We start from the raw sequence: 16,602 nt of genomic DNA, 5'->3' as shown, positions 1-16,602 counted from the left end.
GATGATACTTGATTTTCTGTATTATCTAGTAGACATAATGACACTTTCATATTTCCCATTATTTGAGCTATGCATTGAAATACATAAAATTGAGTGACTACCACGGCTTTATTTTTCCCAATTACACCAACTTCTTAGACTGTTCAGAAACATTCAATTTAATTAATTAATTTCCTTTTACATATGTGAACAGTTATTTTTTCAAATTAACTATTTACTTTCTGCCAAATTCAGATTTCTCTCTACCAAATACATTCTGACTTGTTTCTGCCCCTTTCTCCAAAATTAGGATACTATTAACCAGTCTTTATATAAGAAATTTGTTATAAACATTAGTCCTATAAATATTTAGAAATTAACTATAACAATAAGAAATTAAAAATATAATTTATTTTAAGTGCAGTAGAATATGCATGATTTCTTTTTGTCCTTCTTTCTCTAATTCTGTCAATAATTAATTGATAAGTAAGTTACAATCAGTATAAACACAAAGGTTAGGTAGAGTGTAAGGGACTTAGAGGAGGGATGTATCTTTTTAGAAAGGGGAACTAGAACAGATAGTTATGGATAGAGGGAGTGTGGGAGTACACCACTGGAATGGGAGGATAAACAGGAGGAGAAAGGAAAAAGGACATGAGGTAAGGTATATAGTGAGGGGTAGCTAAAAGCAAGAACCATTTAAGGGGTTGTATGGAAGCCTAGCATACTAGAAGTTTCTGAAAAATATGTACATATGTAAGGGCAGTGTAAATGAAGCCATCAAATAATGGGAGAGACAGAGCCCCAGCTGGACATATTTTTTCCACGATCTCCTAGTACTGGGAATGGCTGTATCTAATAGAGTTCTTGGCCAAAGGGGTCCTGTGGGAACACTCAGACAACCTAGGCTGTTGCAAAGGCTCTTATGGCTCTCCAAAAACTGATGGCAAGGCCCTATAGCTGAAGACTACTCTTAAATAACTCACTGAACACGGGGAAGTCAAGATGGTGCCTACCTAAAGCCTTTTCCTAACAGACTAGTTCATGGTACTGGAAGGTACTCTGTATGCCTACCAAAGGAGAAAGGTAAACACCAACCCAGCTGGAAACCCTTCGAATTGTGACCTGCTTGCAAGATAAACCAGTGCAATAGTAGAAGAGCTTGTGGTAGTAACAAACAAGTATTTGATTTGATTTAAGGCCTACTCCATGAGATGGACCCATATCCAATGCTGCTCGGATTAGCAAGGACATGAGACTAGATAGACCAGGGACCGAGGGTAATACAATGAATACTGGCCTCAAAAAGTGAAAAAAAAAAAACAAAAGACAAAAACAAAAATAAGCAACAGCAACAAAATGAGATGATAAAATGACTTCTGGTGATATTCTCCTATACTCATAGAACAGTGCCTTGGTCAGCCGTTATCAGAGAGCTTCTTCCTGTAGCAGACAGGAAAAAAATACAGAGACCAACAGACAGATATTATGCAGAGAATGAGAATCTGTCAATACACAGTCTAAAATGGGATGTCTCCATCAATCCTTGCCTTCAGGGCTCAGGGAACTCTGTGGAAAGGGAGGCATAAAGAGTGATGGAAGAGAAAGTGTATGGTGAGAACCTTGTTTGTATTCCTATGGTGTGATACACTCCTGCCCCATAGTAGTTATTCAATAAATATTTGTTGAATAGATGAAAAAAAAAAAAGAATGTAAGATCCAGCGAGAATGAAGGGAACTAAGAATCATGGCTTTCTAAGGGTAGTGCATGTATGAACTCACAGGAATTGCAGGGTTCTGTACCAGATGGCACCATAGAGCTGAAAGGAGAATTGGACACATGACCTCATCCCTCACCCAGAAGTTGTCTCCAATTGATAATGATTTGCAAATGAAAAAGGCTTTTGTTGCTGTTGTTGTTTCCCTAAGGGAATCTGTCTTAATTATGGTTTTCCATTGCTATGAAGAGACACCATAACAACGAAAACTCTTATGAATGGAAACATTTAATTGTAGTGGCTATTTTACAGTTTCAGAGGTTCAGTTCATTATCATATTGTTGGAGAAGATGGTGGCATACAGGCAAACATTGTGCTGGAAAGGTAACTGGGCATGCTATATTTTATAGGCAATAGGAAATTTGCTGACACATTGGGCAGTATTCTGAACATAGGAAAACTCAAAGGCCACCCCACGGTCACATACTTTCCCCAACAAGGCCATACCCATGCAAACAAAGCCATATCTCCTAATAGTGCCACTCCCTATGAAATTATGGGGGCTAATTACATTCAAACTTCCACATTCCTTTCCCTGGGCCACATAGGCTTGTAAAAATATCATAATGTAAAATGCATTTAGTCCAACTTCAAAAGTCTATAACAGTCTCAACAATGTCGAAAAGTCCCAAGTTCAAAGTCTCTTCTGAGTTTCATGCAATCTCTTAACTTTAAACCTCTATAAAAAAAAAAAACAAACAAACAAAAAGAAAAACATACTTACAACATATAAGGATATACATTACCATTCCAAATGTAGGAAAGGGAGCATATTGAGCAAATATTGAACCAAAGCAAACTGAAAACCAGATGGGCAAACTCCAAACTCTTCATATTCATGTCTGACATTGAAATGCTCTTCAAATCTCCAGCTCCATTCAACTTTGTCGACTGCAACACATTTCTTACTCTTGGGCTGGTTCCACTCCCTGTTAGTAACTCTCTTAAGCAGGTATCCCATAGTCCTGGCATCTCTAACATCTTGGATTCTCAAAGACAACCCACGTTTCAACTTCACAGCTTCATACAATGGCCTCTCTATGAGGTCTCCATTTAGGACCACCCCTAACATGTGCCTGGCCTCAGCAGCTTTTTTTCGGCATGGAGGCAAATTCCATAACTGGCTATTTCTATTCTCAGTTCTAAAGCCAGAACCATGTGGATGAAGCTGCCAAGTTCTGCAGCTCATTGGGGCTGAAACATGGCCCTTTCATTCAATTATATCTTCACCAACTTTCTGTTCTTCACTGCCTAAGCTTGGCTGTGGGGAATCTGGATTTCTAGACCAGGCTGGCCTCAAACTCAGAAGCCCACCAACTTCTGTCTTCCCAGTGCTGGGATTACAGTTGTACCCCACCACATCCAGATCTATGCTTTTCTTTATTTGCTTTTCACCAATTGGAAACTTAGCTGGGTAAGATCTTGCCCTGAGGTCACCACTCCTTATTTTCCATTTCTTCATCCATTTATCTCCTTGAATACAGGATTTAGTAGCATTCTACTTCCTGGTGCATGTTTTTCTCCACAAATTATACCTTTTGCAATGTACCTTGCTCAGCTTGCTCCTTTCCATTATAAATCTTCACTAGAGTTACCACTAATATCCCTATGACAGAGTCTATTCTAGTCTGTTTCAGGATTTCTTATGCTAACAGAATTAGCCAAAAACTCTTCACTTTAGCCTCATGCAGACTCTTCAGACAAAGGCAAAAAGCAGCCACTTTCTTCATCAAAGTATCGCAAGATGGTCTCTAAACCACGTACCAACATTTTTCTTCTCCAAAACCTCTTGATCCCCATAGTTCATCAAATCACATTCAGCACCACTGTCTTCCATGCTTCTACTAATATGGCTTAAGCAGTGCTTAGTTCATCCCATTGCTTTCCTAACCCAAACTCTCAAAGTTCATATAACTCCAAACAAGAACGTTGTCAGGCCTGTCATAACAATACCCCAGTCCCAGCACCAATTTTTTTTCTTAGTTATGGTTTTCTGTTGCTGTAAAGAGACACCCACAGAAATTCTTATAAATGAAAATGTTTCATTGGGGGAGCTCGCTTAATAGTTTAAGAGGCTCAGTTCATTATCATCATGGTGGGAAGAATGGCACCATGTAGGCAGACACAGTGCTGGAGAGGTAGCTGTCTTACATTTTGCAGGGACCAGGAAGTCAGCTGACACACTGGGCAATATCCTGAGCATAAGAAACCTCAAAGCCTGCCCCACAATGACACTCTTCTTCCAACAAGGACACACCCACTGCAAAAAAGCCACACCTTCTAAGAGTGCCACTCTCTGAGATTATAAAGGCCAATTACATTCAAACTACAATCTCACTGAGGAAATGAAACACTTTTAAGGGTAGGCTCCATGCTCAACAATAGTCAACTCAGCACAAACTCAAAGGCATCTTTGGAGGCTCTTTGTCTCATGTTAAATCACGGCTCTCTCTCTCTCTTTTTTTTCTTTATAGGTCCTATATATTACTTCTGGCTTTGTGTTTTTATGGAATTCCTGTGTGTGTAAACACGTGTGTCTCTGCATCTATATGTTTCTTGTGCTTTTTTTTTTGTTAGTTCTTTCTTTTTTGCTTGATTGTTTTGTCCTATTCTGATTTGTTTGTTTTGGTTTTGTTTTATTTTATTATTATTATTATTCCTTAGATGTCTCTTTTTTCTAAGGAGAGACAGAAAGGGTGTGGATATAGATGGAAGAGGAAGGAGGATGAAGTGGGAGGAGAAAGGGAGGGAAAAGCATAATTAGAATATATTTTAAGAAAATAATCCATTTTCATTAAAAGAAAAGCTATCAAAGAAACAAACATAAATTAATGTTAAGTATCAACACATAGATTACCCTATCTCCTAGATTCTTCATTTTAAAAGAATGTCATATTTCACATAATTATGCCAAATTATCACTTCAAATAATATAAAAATCAGGTTTCATTAGCAAATGGCTTTTGGCAATCCAAATCAGTGTAATTCATATTCAGTCTTTTAGTTTTTTGATCTCATATGCTCACTTGCCCATTTTCTTAGCCTTTCAGAATTATAATTAGATTTTATTTTGAAACAGTTGTCAAGGTTAGAAAAATGACCATTTAAAAAAATTAAAAATAATTTTAAAGTTGTAAAAGATTTACACATATTCTTTCTTCTTTATCATAGTCCTTTTTGAAATACAGATTGTATTATATGAACACATACTGGAACAAATATCCTTAATTAAATGTTGTTTACTATGAAATCCATGTACTCTTAAGTTCTCATCTCTCATTATTCCACACTCGCCAGTTCAACACTGAATGCTCCTTCTATCCAGTGGCAGACAACTTTATGTAACCATATTTAATCTACTGTTAACGTCAGCAGCTAATGCAATAAGGACAGATTTATAATCTGTCTATGAATTTTTGACCATGGATGCGTCTCAAAGGATTTTTTAAAGGAGGCAGATTTCTGCTTCACCTGGGACTGGATGTGGAAACAGCAAAGCTTTATGTGTCACTTACTTCACTCGCTGCATGCCAAACAGGCAGTGTTTTGGGACTTTCGAGTTGTGGCATCATTTGGCACATCAAAGTAATAAGCTTGGCTTTCTAATGGCATATATCCTGAAATGTACTTCTGTTGCACAAGTCCCTCTACGCACAGTTACCTTAAAGTGGCTCATTATTTAGAGTCTGTGGAAGCAAAGTATTTCCAGTGGACAAGGAAAAAAGTCCCCTTCAGAGCAAAAATTGTTTAATGCCTCCCAGGTGTGTAAGAAAGGTGAAAAACTACATCTCTTCTGGTTCACTGTTCATGACTTAGTGGGCTTATTAGCTCCCTGAACGGAGACTCATCTGCCCTGCATTTCTGTGGCTTAATTTAATGGACAGACTCTCCAATAAAGGTGGATGGGAATAAATGCATTAAACAGCTCACGCAAGGGGCAAAAGAAAATGGATTTAACCAACAGTGTTTTTTCTATCTTTGAGACAGTACGTTGTTTCAAACTATCTCAATTTCTCTGGCTTAAGTTTATTATTTTTTTTATCTGATTCTTATTGCCATCTGGTTCATGTGCAAGTGCAAATTATCAGGAAAAGAAGAGCTAATTTTCTGTGTCCGCTTAACAAACAAAAGCTCTGTGATATAGATAGCCTTCATTAAAGGTATCTCGTGAAATATTGATCTGGAAGAGGCCATTCTTTCCCCGATTAGATATGAGATGGTAATTAGGATCATTTGAAAAAGGACAAGTGTTAATCTGGGGTGTGGGAAGCTATATTGATTTTTGAGAATGATTTTGTAAAATAACAAATATTTTCTATGTATTTATAATAAGTATCTCTTAAATTATTTGGTAGTATAGATTTTATTTTATGAAAATATAATAATTAACAAATCCAAGCTTTCTTTGCAATTTTATAGCTATGTCTTATAGCATTTAAATAAATCAATTATGAGCTCAAGTAAAAATCCTAAACCTTAATAGAGCAAATAATATACAAAAGGGAGAATATAGGAATCAATATTCTCATTGAAGGCTCATGTTAACTTTTATGCATCTAAGCTAAGGTAGGTTAAAATAACCTATTATTTAATTGTTTATTATTCATATATAAGGAAGATGTTTACTTGTAAATTAAATAAGTAATATTTCTATATACAAATCAATATAAATCAATTATTTCTGTATCTGTGTTACTACTATATGTAAAATGCATATCTTAAAATTTTTAACATTTAACAAGTTTATAATATAATATTTTAATTTGTTTTACTTCAGGTTATTACAGTTAGTATATATGTCTTATAAATATGAAAAGGTACTTCATCAAATAGAGGGTTTTTTTTTTTTTTTTTGAGACAGAGTTTCTCTGTGTAGTTTTGCTCCTTTCCTGGAACTCACTCTGTAGACCAGGCTGGACTTGAACTCGCAGAGATCTGCCTGCCTCGACCTCCCGAGTGCTGGAATTAAAGGCGTGAGCCGCCACCACCCGGCTCAAATAGAGTTTTTACTCATCATAAAGATATGTTCTTCTATAATCTTCAATATGCATAAATGTTTCTACTTGGAGTTAAGAATATGTCCCTGATTTTGGTGATAGTTCACTCTTCACAACACAGAATTACAGGAATCCCGTTGTCTATTAACATTACAGGTAATGTATTCATGTAACGATGAAGGACTGCCTCAATAAGACTCTGGTATCGTTGTGCTTTCTTCTGTACTATTTACTTAGCTTTATGCCAAGAATGTCCATTATACTACGCTTACTTTCTTTTTTCAAAATTTTTATTGATTATTTGGGAGTTTCACATAACCTGATCATATTTACTTCCCAGTCTTCCCAGACCTATCCCCTACCCTTGTGAATTTCCCTGCCCAAAAGAAGAAAAGAAAAAGAAAAATGGAAAAAAAAAGAAAAGAAGAAACCTTATATGCATGACTGGAGAGAAGGCTCAGTAGGTAAGGGTGCTTGTTTTTGCAGAGATCTGAGTTATGTTCCTGATACCTAGATGGAGGCTCACAGTCATCTGTAATTCTAGTTCCACTGGATCTGGTGTCTTTTCTGACATGCATGTAACCAGATACACACATGGTGCACACATAAATATGCAAGCAAAACACAATTATATACTTATAATAAATATAAATGTTTAACATCTTATAAGCAATCAAAATTATGATTATTTAAATTTTTTAAGGGAAGAAAATACTTTGGTAAGTCTTCCTCTATTAACTGTTGTGTTCCATTGCTCAGACATTTCTGCAGTTCTTTCTTCATGGGGCTTGGAAGCTATTTAATGTGGCATAGGATACGGCAAAAGTGTTGAGACATCCCTTTCCAGACTAGATTAAGTACCTTGCTCTCTCCTGGATTAATAAGTTAATTAATAAATTAATTAATGGATCTGCAGGTAGATCTGTGGTGAGGAACCAAACAAGAATTTTCAACCGCTGGCAGTGGCTTGACAAAGTTTGCAACCCCTTGCATAAGTTCTAATTCTTTAAATTAGGTATGAACTAGAGAAGACATACTTAGACTGTAGTGGAAATCCTGACACACAGAAAATGTGGCATGACAAATTTCAAGAAATTAAATTTCAAATACTCTTTTTTTCATATTAAATACTAGTGTTAGTTTTTTGTAACTGTGACAAAATATGAGAAATAAACTAAAAATATATTAATAAATAATAAAAGAAAAATAAAACCAAATATAAAAAAATCCTTTATTCTTTATTCCTTTTGTAGTTTGAGAGTATGCAGTCCATGATCAGTGCTCATCTGATTCTGTTCCAATGGGCTTGGAAGGGTGTGCCTGTGGAAAGCTATTTGTCTTATGGCATTGGGGAAACAGAGAAGGACCAAGCAACAGCATGTTTCGTTCAAAGTCACATCTTTCAGTTGCCTACTTCCTCCATCTAGGTCCCTCCTAGTAATGAATTCACCTATGACATAATCTAGCAATTAGTCCACCCTTACAATCTAATTACCCCTTCATATCCATCAAGTAGAAGAGAAATTCTTTAACACATGAGGATTCATTGGACATTTCATATCTAAATCACAGGAATAACTAAGACAGATGTTCTGATCAATTTTAAATACCCTTTTAATAAATGAGCTCTTTTTTGCATGTCTATGGATGGTGAAATTATAAATTTAAATTCTAGTGAATGTATGAAAACTCAAATGATTAGTCACAGCATGAGCATTTCAAAAGCAAACTATTGAGAGAGGTGTTGTCTGTGGTGAGACACCTATAGAATCCATCCTTGTGAAGCAAGTAAGAAGGTAAAGCATTATGCCAGGGCTGTGGTGCTTATTTTAGAATGGCACAGATTCCGAGTAAGTTCTTTGTATGCCTTTGCTTTCATACTTGTACTAAATGTGTTCTTGAAATTGGAGATTGTTGTACTTTCTGTTTTCATTGCATATAATTCTAGTTCTACACATTTCCATAAAACCTTCGTGAATTAGGTGACATCATTCTTAAAATGATAGCTTAAAAATCAGATCTGAAAGAAGTTAACAAATAATAATTTCTAAGACTTTGCAAGAATAACTAGGAAATACAAAAGTATGGCTTGCTTAACTATACTTAGAGCCTTTAAATGCAGCATCTTGAGAAATCTAAACTCAAGGTCATATGCCCACTTGTATACAGCAAGTAGTAATTTTTAATTTGTGAAATAAATGGAAATCCGTTCAATGGTAGCTACTTAGCTGATAGTCCAATGTAGCAATTTCATAGAGTTGAATAATATATTGTAGCCTATATGAACATTATCGACAAAGCTCTGAATGCTCAAATTCAGTTATAAAATACTTGAGTGTGCAAAACTGGTGTTACTACCTAATCTGGAAGAGTTATCGACTGTGTATAGATGCCTCACACTACTTCCTTAGCCATTTCATCAACAGCTTGCTAGTCTGCATCCAGCTCACCATCTGGAATTGTCACTTGCTACAAAATAAACCTGCTCCTGGGATGACAACAGGATACCTGAGCATCTGCTGTTTAATAAGCTGCCTCAGAATATCCAACCTAAAGCACAGGAAGGGGCAATATTTCAAGGAAATGATGAAATCATTTAATATTAGCTCCTGAATGTACCTCAGGGAAGCATCTAATCCATCATTTTCAAAGTGTATTCCATGGAATCCTAGTACAGCATAATGACTACAAACAGGTCCTATTAGAGAAATAAAAAGATCCCCCAATCTTTAGTTTGTAAATTTGATGCTAACAAAGACCAAATAGAAACATTACTAAGTGAGATTTTCCTAATTTCAAATTTATAGTTGTAAGGAGGATATATGACAGGCAACTATATATAAAAATATACACAAGGAAATAAGATATGGCATAAAAACCTAGCAAAGAAAATTGAAGAGACAGATAGAACCAGTCAAGGACAATGAACAGAGCCTCTGAATTGTCTTCAAGTACTAATGGAAACACATTATATGGATTTTGTCCACTTTTAAATTATCCTATTTTTTATTTTCTGAAAGATAATTGCCACTCTTCTCTTATCACATTTTAAAATTATTACTCTTTGTAGTTATGCTGAGATAAAAGTCAAATTTACACAGATGTTGGAATTAATACTAAATGTAGATCTTCTGCTCTCTAACAATCATGTTTAGGTTGATGCAAGAGTCCACCATTGCACTTTATCAAAGTACAATGTGGGTACAATTTTCAAATTCAGAATAACTACTCAATATTCTTTTCAGATTGCTCTTTCCTCAATAACACAATCCTTCAAACATTTGTAAAGAAGGAAGTTTGTGGATTTTATGTGACTATCACATAGTTTACACACATTAAAATCCACATACTAATATTTTCCACAATTTATTAGAATTCATCTTGAGCAACAAAATGTTCAAGTAGAAACATATTTCTGTTTGTGTTTTCATCTTTATCCATTTTCCATCCATGACTATAGATCATGAAATCATCTATGATAATGTTAGTACAAAAAAAGCATGTTGTTGATGGCTTCTTTTCCAAATTCTCCTTTTCCTATAACTTACATTAAAACAAACTACTCTCTAATACATACAAAATAATTTAGAATGTATCTTAGTTTTTTAACAACTGTGCACTTAAAGTTTCTTCTTTTTCCTCATAGTTTCAGAGGTGGGATTTTCTGAACAACAATCATTTCTATTTCTTGAAGAATTCTTCAGCCATATTTTTAATTAATACAATTGTGGTTTGATTTCTTCATTCACTTTCAAAGACTCCATCATAAAATTCTATCATTTTGAGTGAGTACTTTTGTATTTCTGTAAAACAGTGAGAGCAAGAATTCCATAGAGTAAGGAAAGATGAAAAGTAATGGAGACTGATGGGGAAAAATCTCCAATAGGGACTTAATAGAACATGATTTATATAAGGTGAAGTTCAATGGATAAATGACCTATGGGTTACATATATTTAAACCAGTAACTTTAAGTCATTATAGAATGAGAGAAGGAAATGCTCTTTAGATGGTGTACTTGAAAGAATGTTTTCTACATTATTTAGACAAAGCTCGTGTTTTAGTTGTTCAGAAACATTGTTAATCTTAGATTTCGTTACAGTTAACCAAGTAATTGCTGTTGAAGACAAGGATATCAAACATAATCTCTGTCCATCTCCCAGGAAATGAAAACTTCATGACTCTATAATAAGGGAGAAATGAAAAGCATTGCAGTCTACTGTGAACAACCATTAGGGAAAAGTCATCATTAATGAAGAACTGATCGAAAAAGAAGCAGTCATTTAAACATGTTGGATTAAACATGTGCTCCTATCAACACAATAACCAAAGACTCTGTTGGTTGAAGATTTGAAATGCCATGAACATTTAACCACTAAGAGAGTAAGTTAAGGATTCATTAGACTATCTCTGTCAACAAAAGATTTGAATATAGAAAGTGGATGAAATTCAGAGGGTCTGCAAGATCCTCAATCTTTCAGGGGGATTGGGAGTATTTTAGTCATGGAAAATTTCAAGAATGTGAGTGGATTTATAAAATCGAGTGCTGCGTAGTTAGGTAGTGAGAATCTAGAAGATTAAAACTTTTTCTTTTATAAATGTCAAAAGTTATGTTAACATGTTCACATACACACACACACACACACACACACACACACACACACACACACACACACACACAAACACTAGTGACTGTTCTATAACTGTCCTCTCTGCCAAAGTTGAACTCCCCAGTTCCCACTGATGAGATCAGTAATAGAATAAAAGAGGATTGAGTGATAGTCTACTTCTGTAGGCACCATTTAGTTTAAGATATATGACCACAAGCTCTCTTAAGCTTGCATCCAAATTTGGCCACCATTTTGAAATTAGAGCAATTCTTTTAAAAATAAAGTCTAGACCCCCAAGAGACAGGAGGTACACATTTACATTCATTCTGTGGCTCAATATATGCTCCTGGTTAATGAACCCATATACTTGATTTTAAATTTAGCTAAAAGTATTATTTTCCTGAATTAAAAATGATTTACTGAAGAAAAATTTAGGAGTTAAGAACTATTCAAATGCTTATGGAGAGGGAAAATTCCCAGGGAGAATGACAAATTCGTTATGGGCAAGAACTATAAACTCATACTATAATAAGGCATTTAGTCAGTTTTCTTACAAAAAAATATGTAGCTGCTGGAGTATTTGGTCTTTGGGTTTTTATATTGTAATATAGTGAATGTTAATAGTTATAGATTCTAATATAGTGAGTAAATGAGTTAGAATTTTTATGCAAATGAGAGGTTAGTTGATAATACCTAATAAATGCACAGTTACAAGTTAAGTAAGATTGTATGAAGTATACAATAAGTAAAAACAATAAAACAACTTGAGTTCTGATTAATGAATAAGAAAGCATTAATACTATCCATTTAATACACACACACTCTCTTAAATGTCACAATTAGAATTTGAGTCCATTTCATATCAGAGTGCAAAGATTTTATAAATTTACTCTTGGGTAATGGACAATTATTTCATGAACGATATCTACTTTGAATATACTGATATTTTAAATCTAATTATATATGAGCTATTTTTAGTGCACAATATGTAACTTACAGCCATAACAAACAAGAGCCCTAATTTTTTCTACTCTCAATTAGGTTGAATTCTTATTTTCATTAAAATTGAATTACATATTATCAAAGATAGAAATGTGCCAAAATCTTTTTGGTAGCTATTAGCATCTGCCATCATATCCACCATGAGTAGACCCATGCTGTGTAGGTTTACACTTCTAGCTTTTAAATGTTTTATCCTATGCTCAGAAATTTGGCAATTTCCATCAACTTTGGTTACTTTATTAGCTATATAATGGCAAGTTTTTGTGTGAGAAAAAAAATGTTCTGGTGCTAGGTATATAGTATGATCACTTAAAGTCCTGTTAAGAATTGTTTAGGGATGTTGACTTTTGTTATACATGAGAAATTTTTATTGTTCTGGCAAATACATGAGTTGACAATGAAGGTGAACCAGTCTGTGTGGAGGTTTGGCCCTGGTTGTTAGGAAAAGTGCTGGTACATTTCTACTTTGGAATCTAAGCGTCATCTAGGCACATTTCCCTTGACACTGATTATAAAGCATATGCAAATGTCAGAAATATTCATTTGGGGGAGGGGAAATTTATATTACTACCAGAGATGGAAGGGAAGGAGGAAATGAACTTAGTCTCATATATTACAGTAATATAGCTTCCCTGTCAGTTTAAGGAAAGCTGCTTAGGAATTGTAGAGTATTCTGATCTGTTCTAAAGAGGGCACTGGCTTTGCAACTTCATTTATACAGTAAGGTATAGTACTATAATAAGCTTAATGATGAGTTACTGTTAGAAATGTTGAAAGATAGCATTCTCATTACATCTTAACAATGGGAGTGATAAGGTTCTAAAAAGCCCAGATCATTCTCTAGAACTGCCATTGGTTAGCATGCAAGTTCATCTTACCATTCTTTAGAGGCCAACTCTTCATGAAATGGAGGCTTTCTTTGTTTTCACACTTAAAGTCACCTCACACTTGATAAAGTCATTGGAGCACAGACCTCACAATCTTAGCAGAAACATTTCACAATGTGGCAGTACCAGTACAGTAGAGTTTCAGTGACATTGGTTGAGGCATGAAAAAGAAATTTTTATTATAATCATCTGTTATTAATATGTGGGAAGTTTGAGTTAAAACACATTATCATTATTTAAATATTCACCAGGCAACATGTTTATGTTTTTATACTATAAACAATTAATATGAATATAAATATGAAATAAATATAAAAAAGTATTTGGTGGGTAGGCAAGATAACAACTCTTTAAAATACACAAAGATGTTACTTGGATTCTGTGCAAATATTATCTTCCATGCTTAAAGAATCTTTACCACTGTGATTTAGCATGTACATGTTGTGATGAGGGATTGTCCTGGAATATAGAGATGTGTCTAATCAAATGATTATATAAAAGCACAGAGACTTTCCAGGTTGTTTTGGGAAATTGGGAAAAAGAAAGATAGAGGGAGGGGTGTTGTGGAATATTATTTTAAGGTGTGTTACATTTGTTTATGCTGTGGAACATTAGTTTAATGATACAAAGATGTATTCCATTCTTTCATGTTGCATTTGTTTAACTCTGTGAAGCTGTGTTACTTTGCCTGTCTAAAACACCTGATGGTCTAATAAAGAGCTGGCCAGCCAATAGCAAGGCAGGGGAAAGGATATGCAGGGCTAGCAGGCAGAGAGAATAAAAAGAAGGAGAAATCTGGGAGGAAAAGAAGAAAGAACAAGAGAACAAGGAGAGGAGGATGCTAGGGGCCATCCACCCAGCCATATAGCCAGCCACAGATTTAGAGTGAAGGTGAGATATACAGTGCTGGGGATGCTGTGAATGTTGATGAATAAAATGCTGATTGGCCAGTAGCCAGGCAGGAAGTATAGGCAGAACAAGCAGAGAAGAGAGTTCTGGGAACAGGAAGGCTGAGTCAGGAGTCACCAGCCAGGCACAGAGGAAGTGAGATATAAAAGTACTGGTAAGCCAAAAGCCATGTGGCAACATATAGATTAATAGAAATGGGTTAATTTAAGATAAGAGACCTAAATAACAAGAAGCCTGAGCCATTAGGCCAAACAGTTTAACTAATATGTGTCTTTGTGTTTATTTGGGTCTGAGTGGCCACGGGCCTGAGCAGGATTGGGGAAAACTCCAACTACAATACAGAAGTAAGAAAAGGAAAAAGCCCAGAGGCAAAAGGTAGAAGGGATAATTTAAAGTTAAGAAAAGCTGGCTAGCAACTAAGCCAAACTAAGGCCAGGCTTTTACAGGTAAGTATAACTTTATGTGTGTTTATTTATTTGGAAGCTGGGTAGTGGACCCCTCAAAGAGTAAAAAACTACTAACAATGGGGGTGGGGGAGAGGGAGAGAGGGAAGGATGGAAAGACACAGAGACAGAGAGAGACAGAGAGAGAACAAGAATCCACCACTCCACCACTGCTGCTTTGCAGTCAAAGTTAAGTTCACCAACCCAAACACTGTATGGATTCTCCATAACTTAGAGAAAGCAAAGGAATATAGGTCCTCAGACTCCTTGATTTGATTTCAATGAAGAATGTGTCTTGTGTTAAGAATCTCATAGTAGTAGGTAATAAGTTTGTTTTGTTCTAGCCAACAAGTTCATGAAAATTTGTATGCTAATGCAATTGAATTTTAGATTCTGGTATCACAAAATATGATCACACACTATACTATAGGAGAATTCAAGGAGGAATAGAAGAATATTAAATCGAAATGAATTATCAAAAAATCACTTTCAATACATGAGATTACAAACTACCATAAGCCTTAAGTTAAACAGCATTCCAAAAAACTCAAGTGGAGAAGATTATATATATATATATATATATATATATATATATATATGTGTGTGTGTGTGTGTGTGTCATATGTATGCATATAGTTAAATACTCACTGACTAATTTACTAAACCTCTGTGAAAATATTTATGCTTGGGACTATTTGAGGAAGGAGAAAAACCATTTAGAGAATTTTTCAAGACTCTAATTCTAAGTCCTAAGGCAAGTGTATTCTCTGTGGATGCTGCTAGGAATTACTACAGTTTTCATCTTACAAACAAAGCAAAATAAAATAAAACAAAACATCCCCCACACTTATACTATTTATGGCCCTGTAGTTTTGGTGGTCAAATATCCAAAACAAGTTTTACTGGACTGAAACATGAATGCACGTGGAAGCCTGTTCTTTTTAATACAATAGGGAGAAAGTTTTCCTTGATTCATCCAGTTTTCAGAGCTACACCTTCTGCCCTATGCTGTATTTCTCCATCTTTCTGTTCAACATCATAGCACCTTCACGTGTCTGTTTTGTTTCTACATTTCCAACTCTTTTCCTTCCTTTCTTCCTGTCTCTCCCATATGCAATCAGATTAACTGCTCATTCACATAATACAGGCTCATCTTCTACCTCAAGACTCTAACAAGACTTCAAAGAGCCTCTTTCAGATAAAATGAAATTGCAGTCTCAACATATTTCAGCCTGATAACTGTACCCATTAATAGTCTGTTAAAGAAATTGTAGAATGATGAGTTGAAGAAATGTTACAGGTAGAAATGCACTTACTATGCAAACATTAAGATGTGACCTTGATCCCCAGAATCCATGTAAAATAAAATTGGTGGTACAAGTGTGTCACTTTAGCATTGAACAGGGTGGGAGGGAGGAGATGGGTACTAGAATGTCTTTGGATATCCAGTCTGAGCAAATCAGTGAGCTCCAGCTGATGAGAAACTCTGTCTAAGGAAACAAGGTAGAAGGGACCTGAAGAATGATACCACAGCTTGACCTCTATCCTGCACATGTTCATGTGTACAGGTATGTACCCACACTCAGAATATACAGAAACACACGTCATATATTTTCTCATTTTCATTGCCTTTTATTTCTTTCTTTGTTGTCATATTCTTTTGCTCTCATATACCTGAGATGATTAGTTGTAAATTCAAAACAATGCGAGTACCAAGTGGGAATTGGCTGAAGTGCTTTAATTGTGAAAAATCTGATCTCACTAAATGTACTCTGTATTTTTCACTTTTCTCCCAAAGTCATTAAATATTGAAAATATGGAGGTTATCTTATTTTCTAAATCTTATATCCCAGTACACATCTGATTTAAAATTGTCATCAATGTTTTTTAAACAGATTTGAACAATTGGATTTAGGTTAATGAGCTTCTGGTCTCAGAGTTTTATTAAATAAAGTTATTCCATTGCTTAATGGAAGCGCTCTAATTCCTTTACTCTAGA

This window comes from Peromyscus californicus, unplaced genomic scaffold, assembly GCF_007827085.1.
Source record: "Peromyscus californicus insignis strain IS unplaced genomic scaffold, ASM782708v3 Scaffold_12__1_contigs__length_115047231, whole genome shotgun sequence".
In the NCBI taxonomy this organism is placed as follows: Eukaryota; Metazoa; Chordata; class Mammalia; order Rodentia; family Cricetidae; genus Peromyscus; species Peromyscus californicus.
This window is presented reverse-complemented; position numbering follows the sequence as displayed.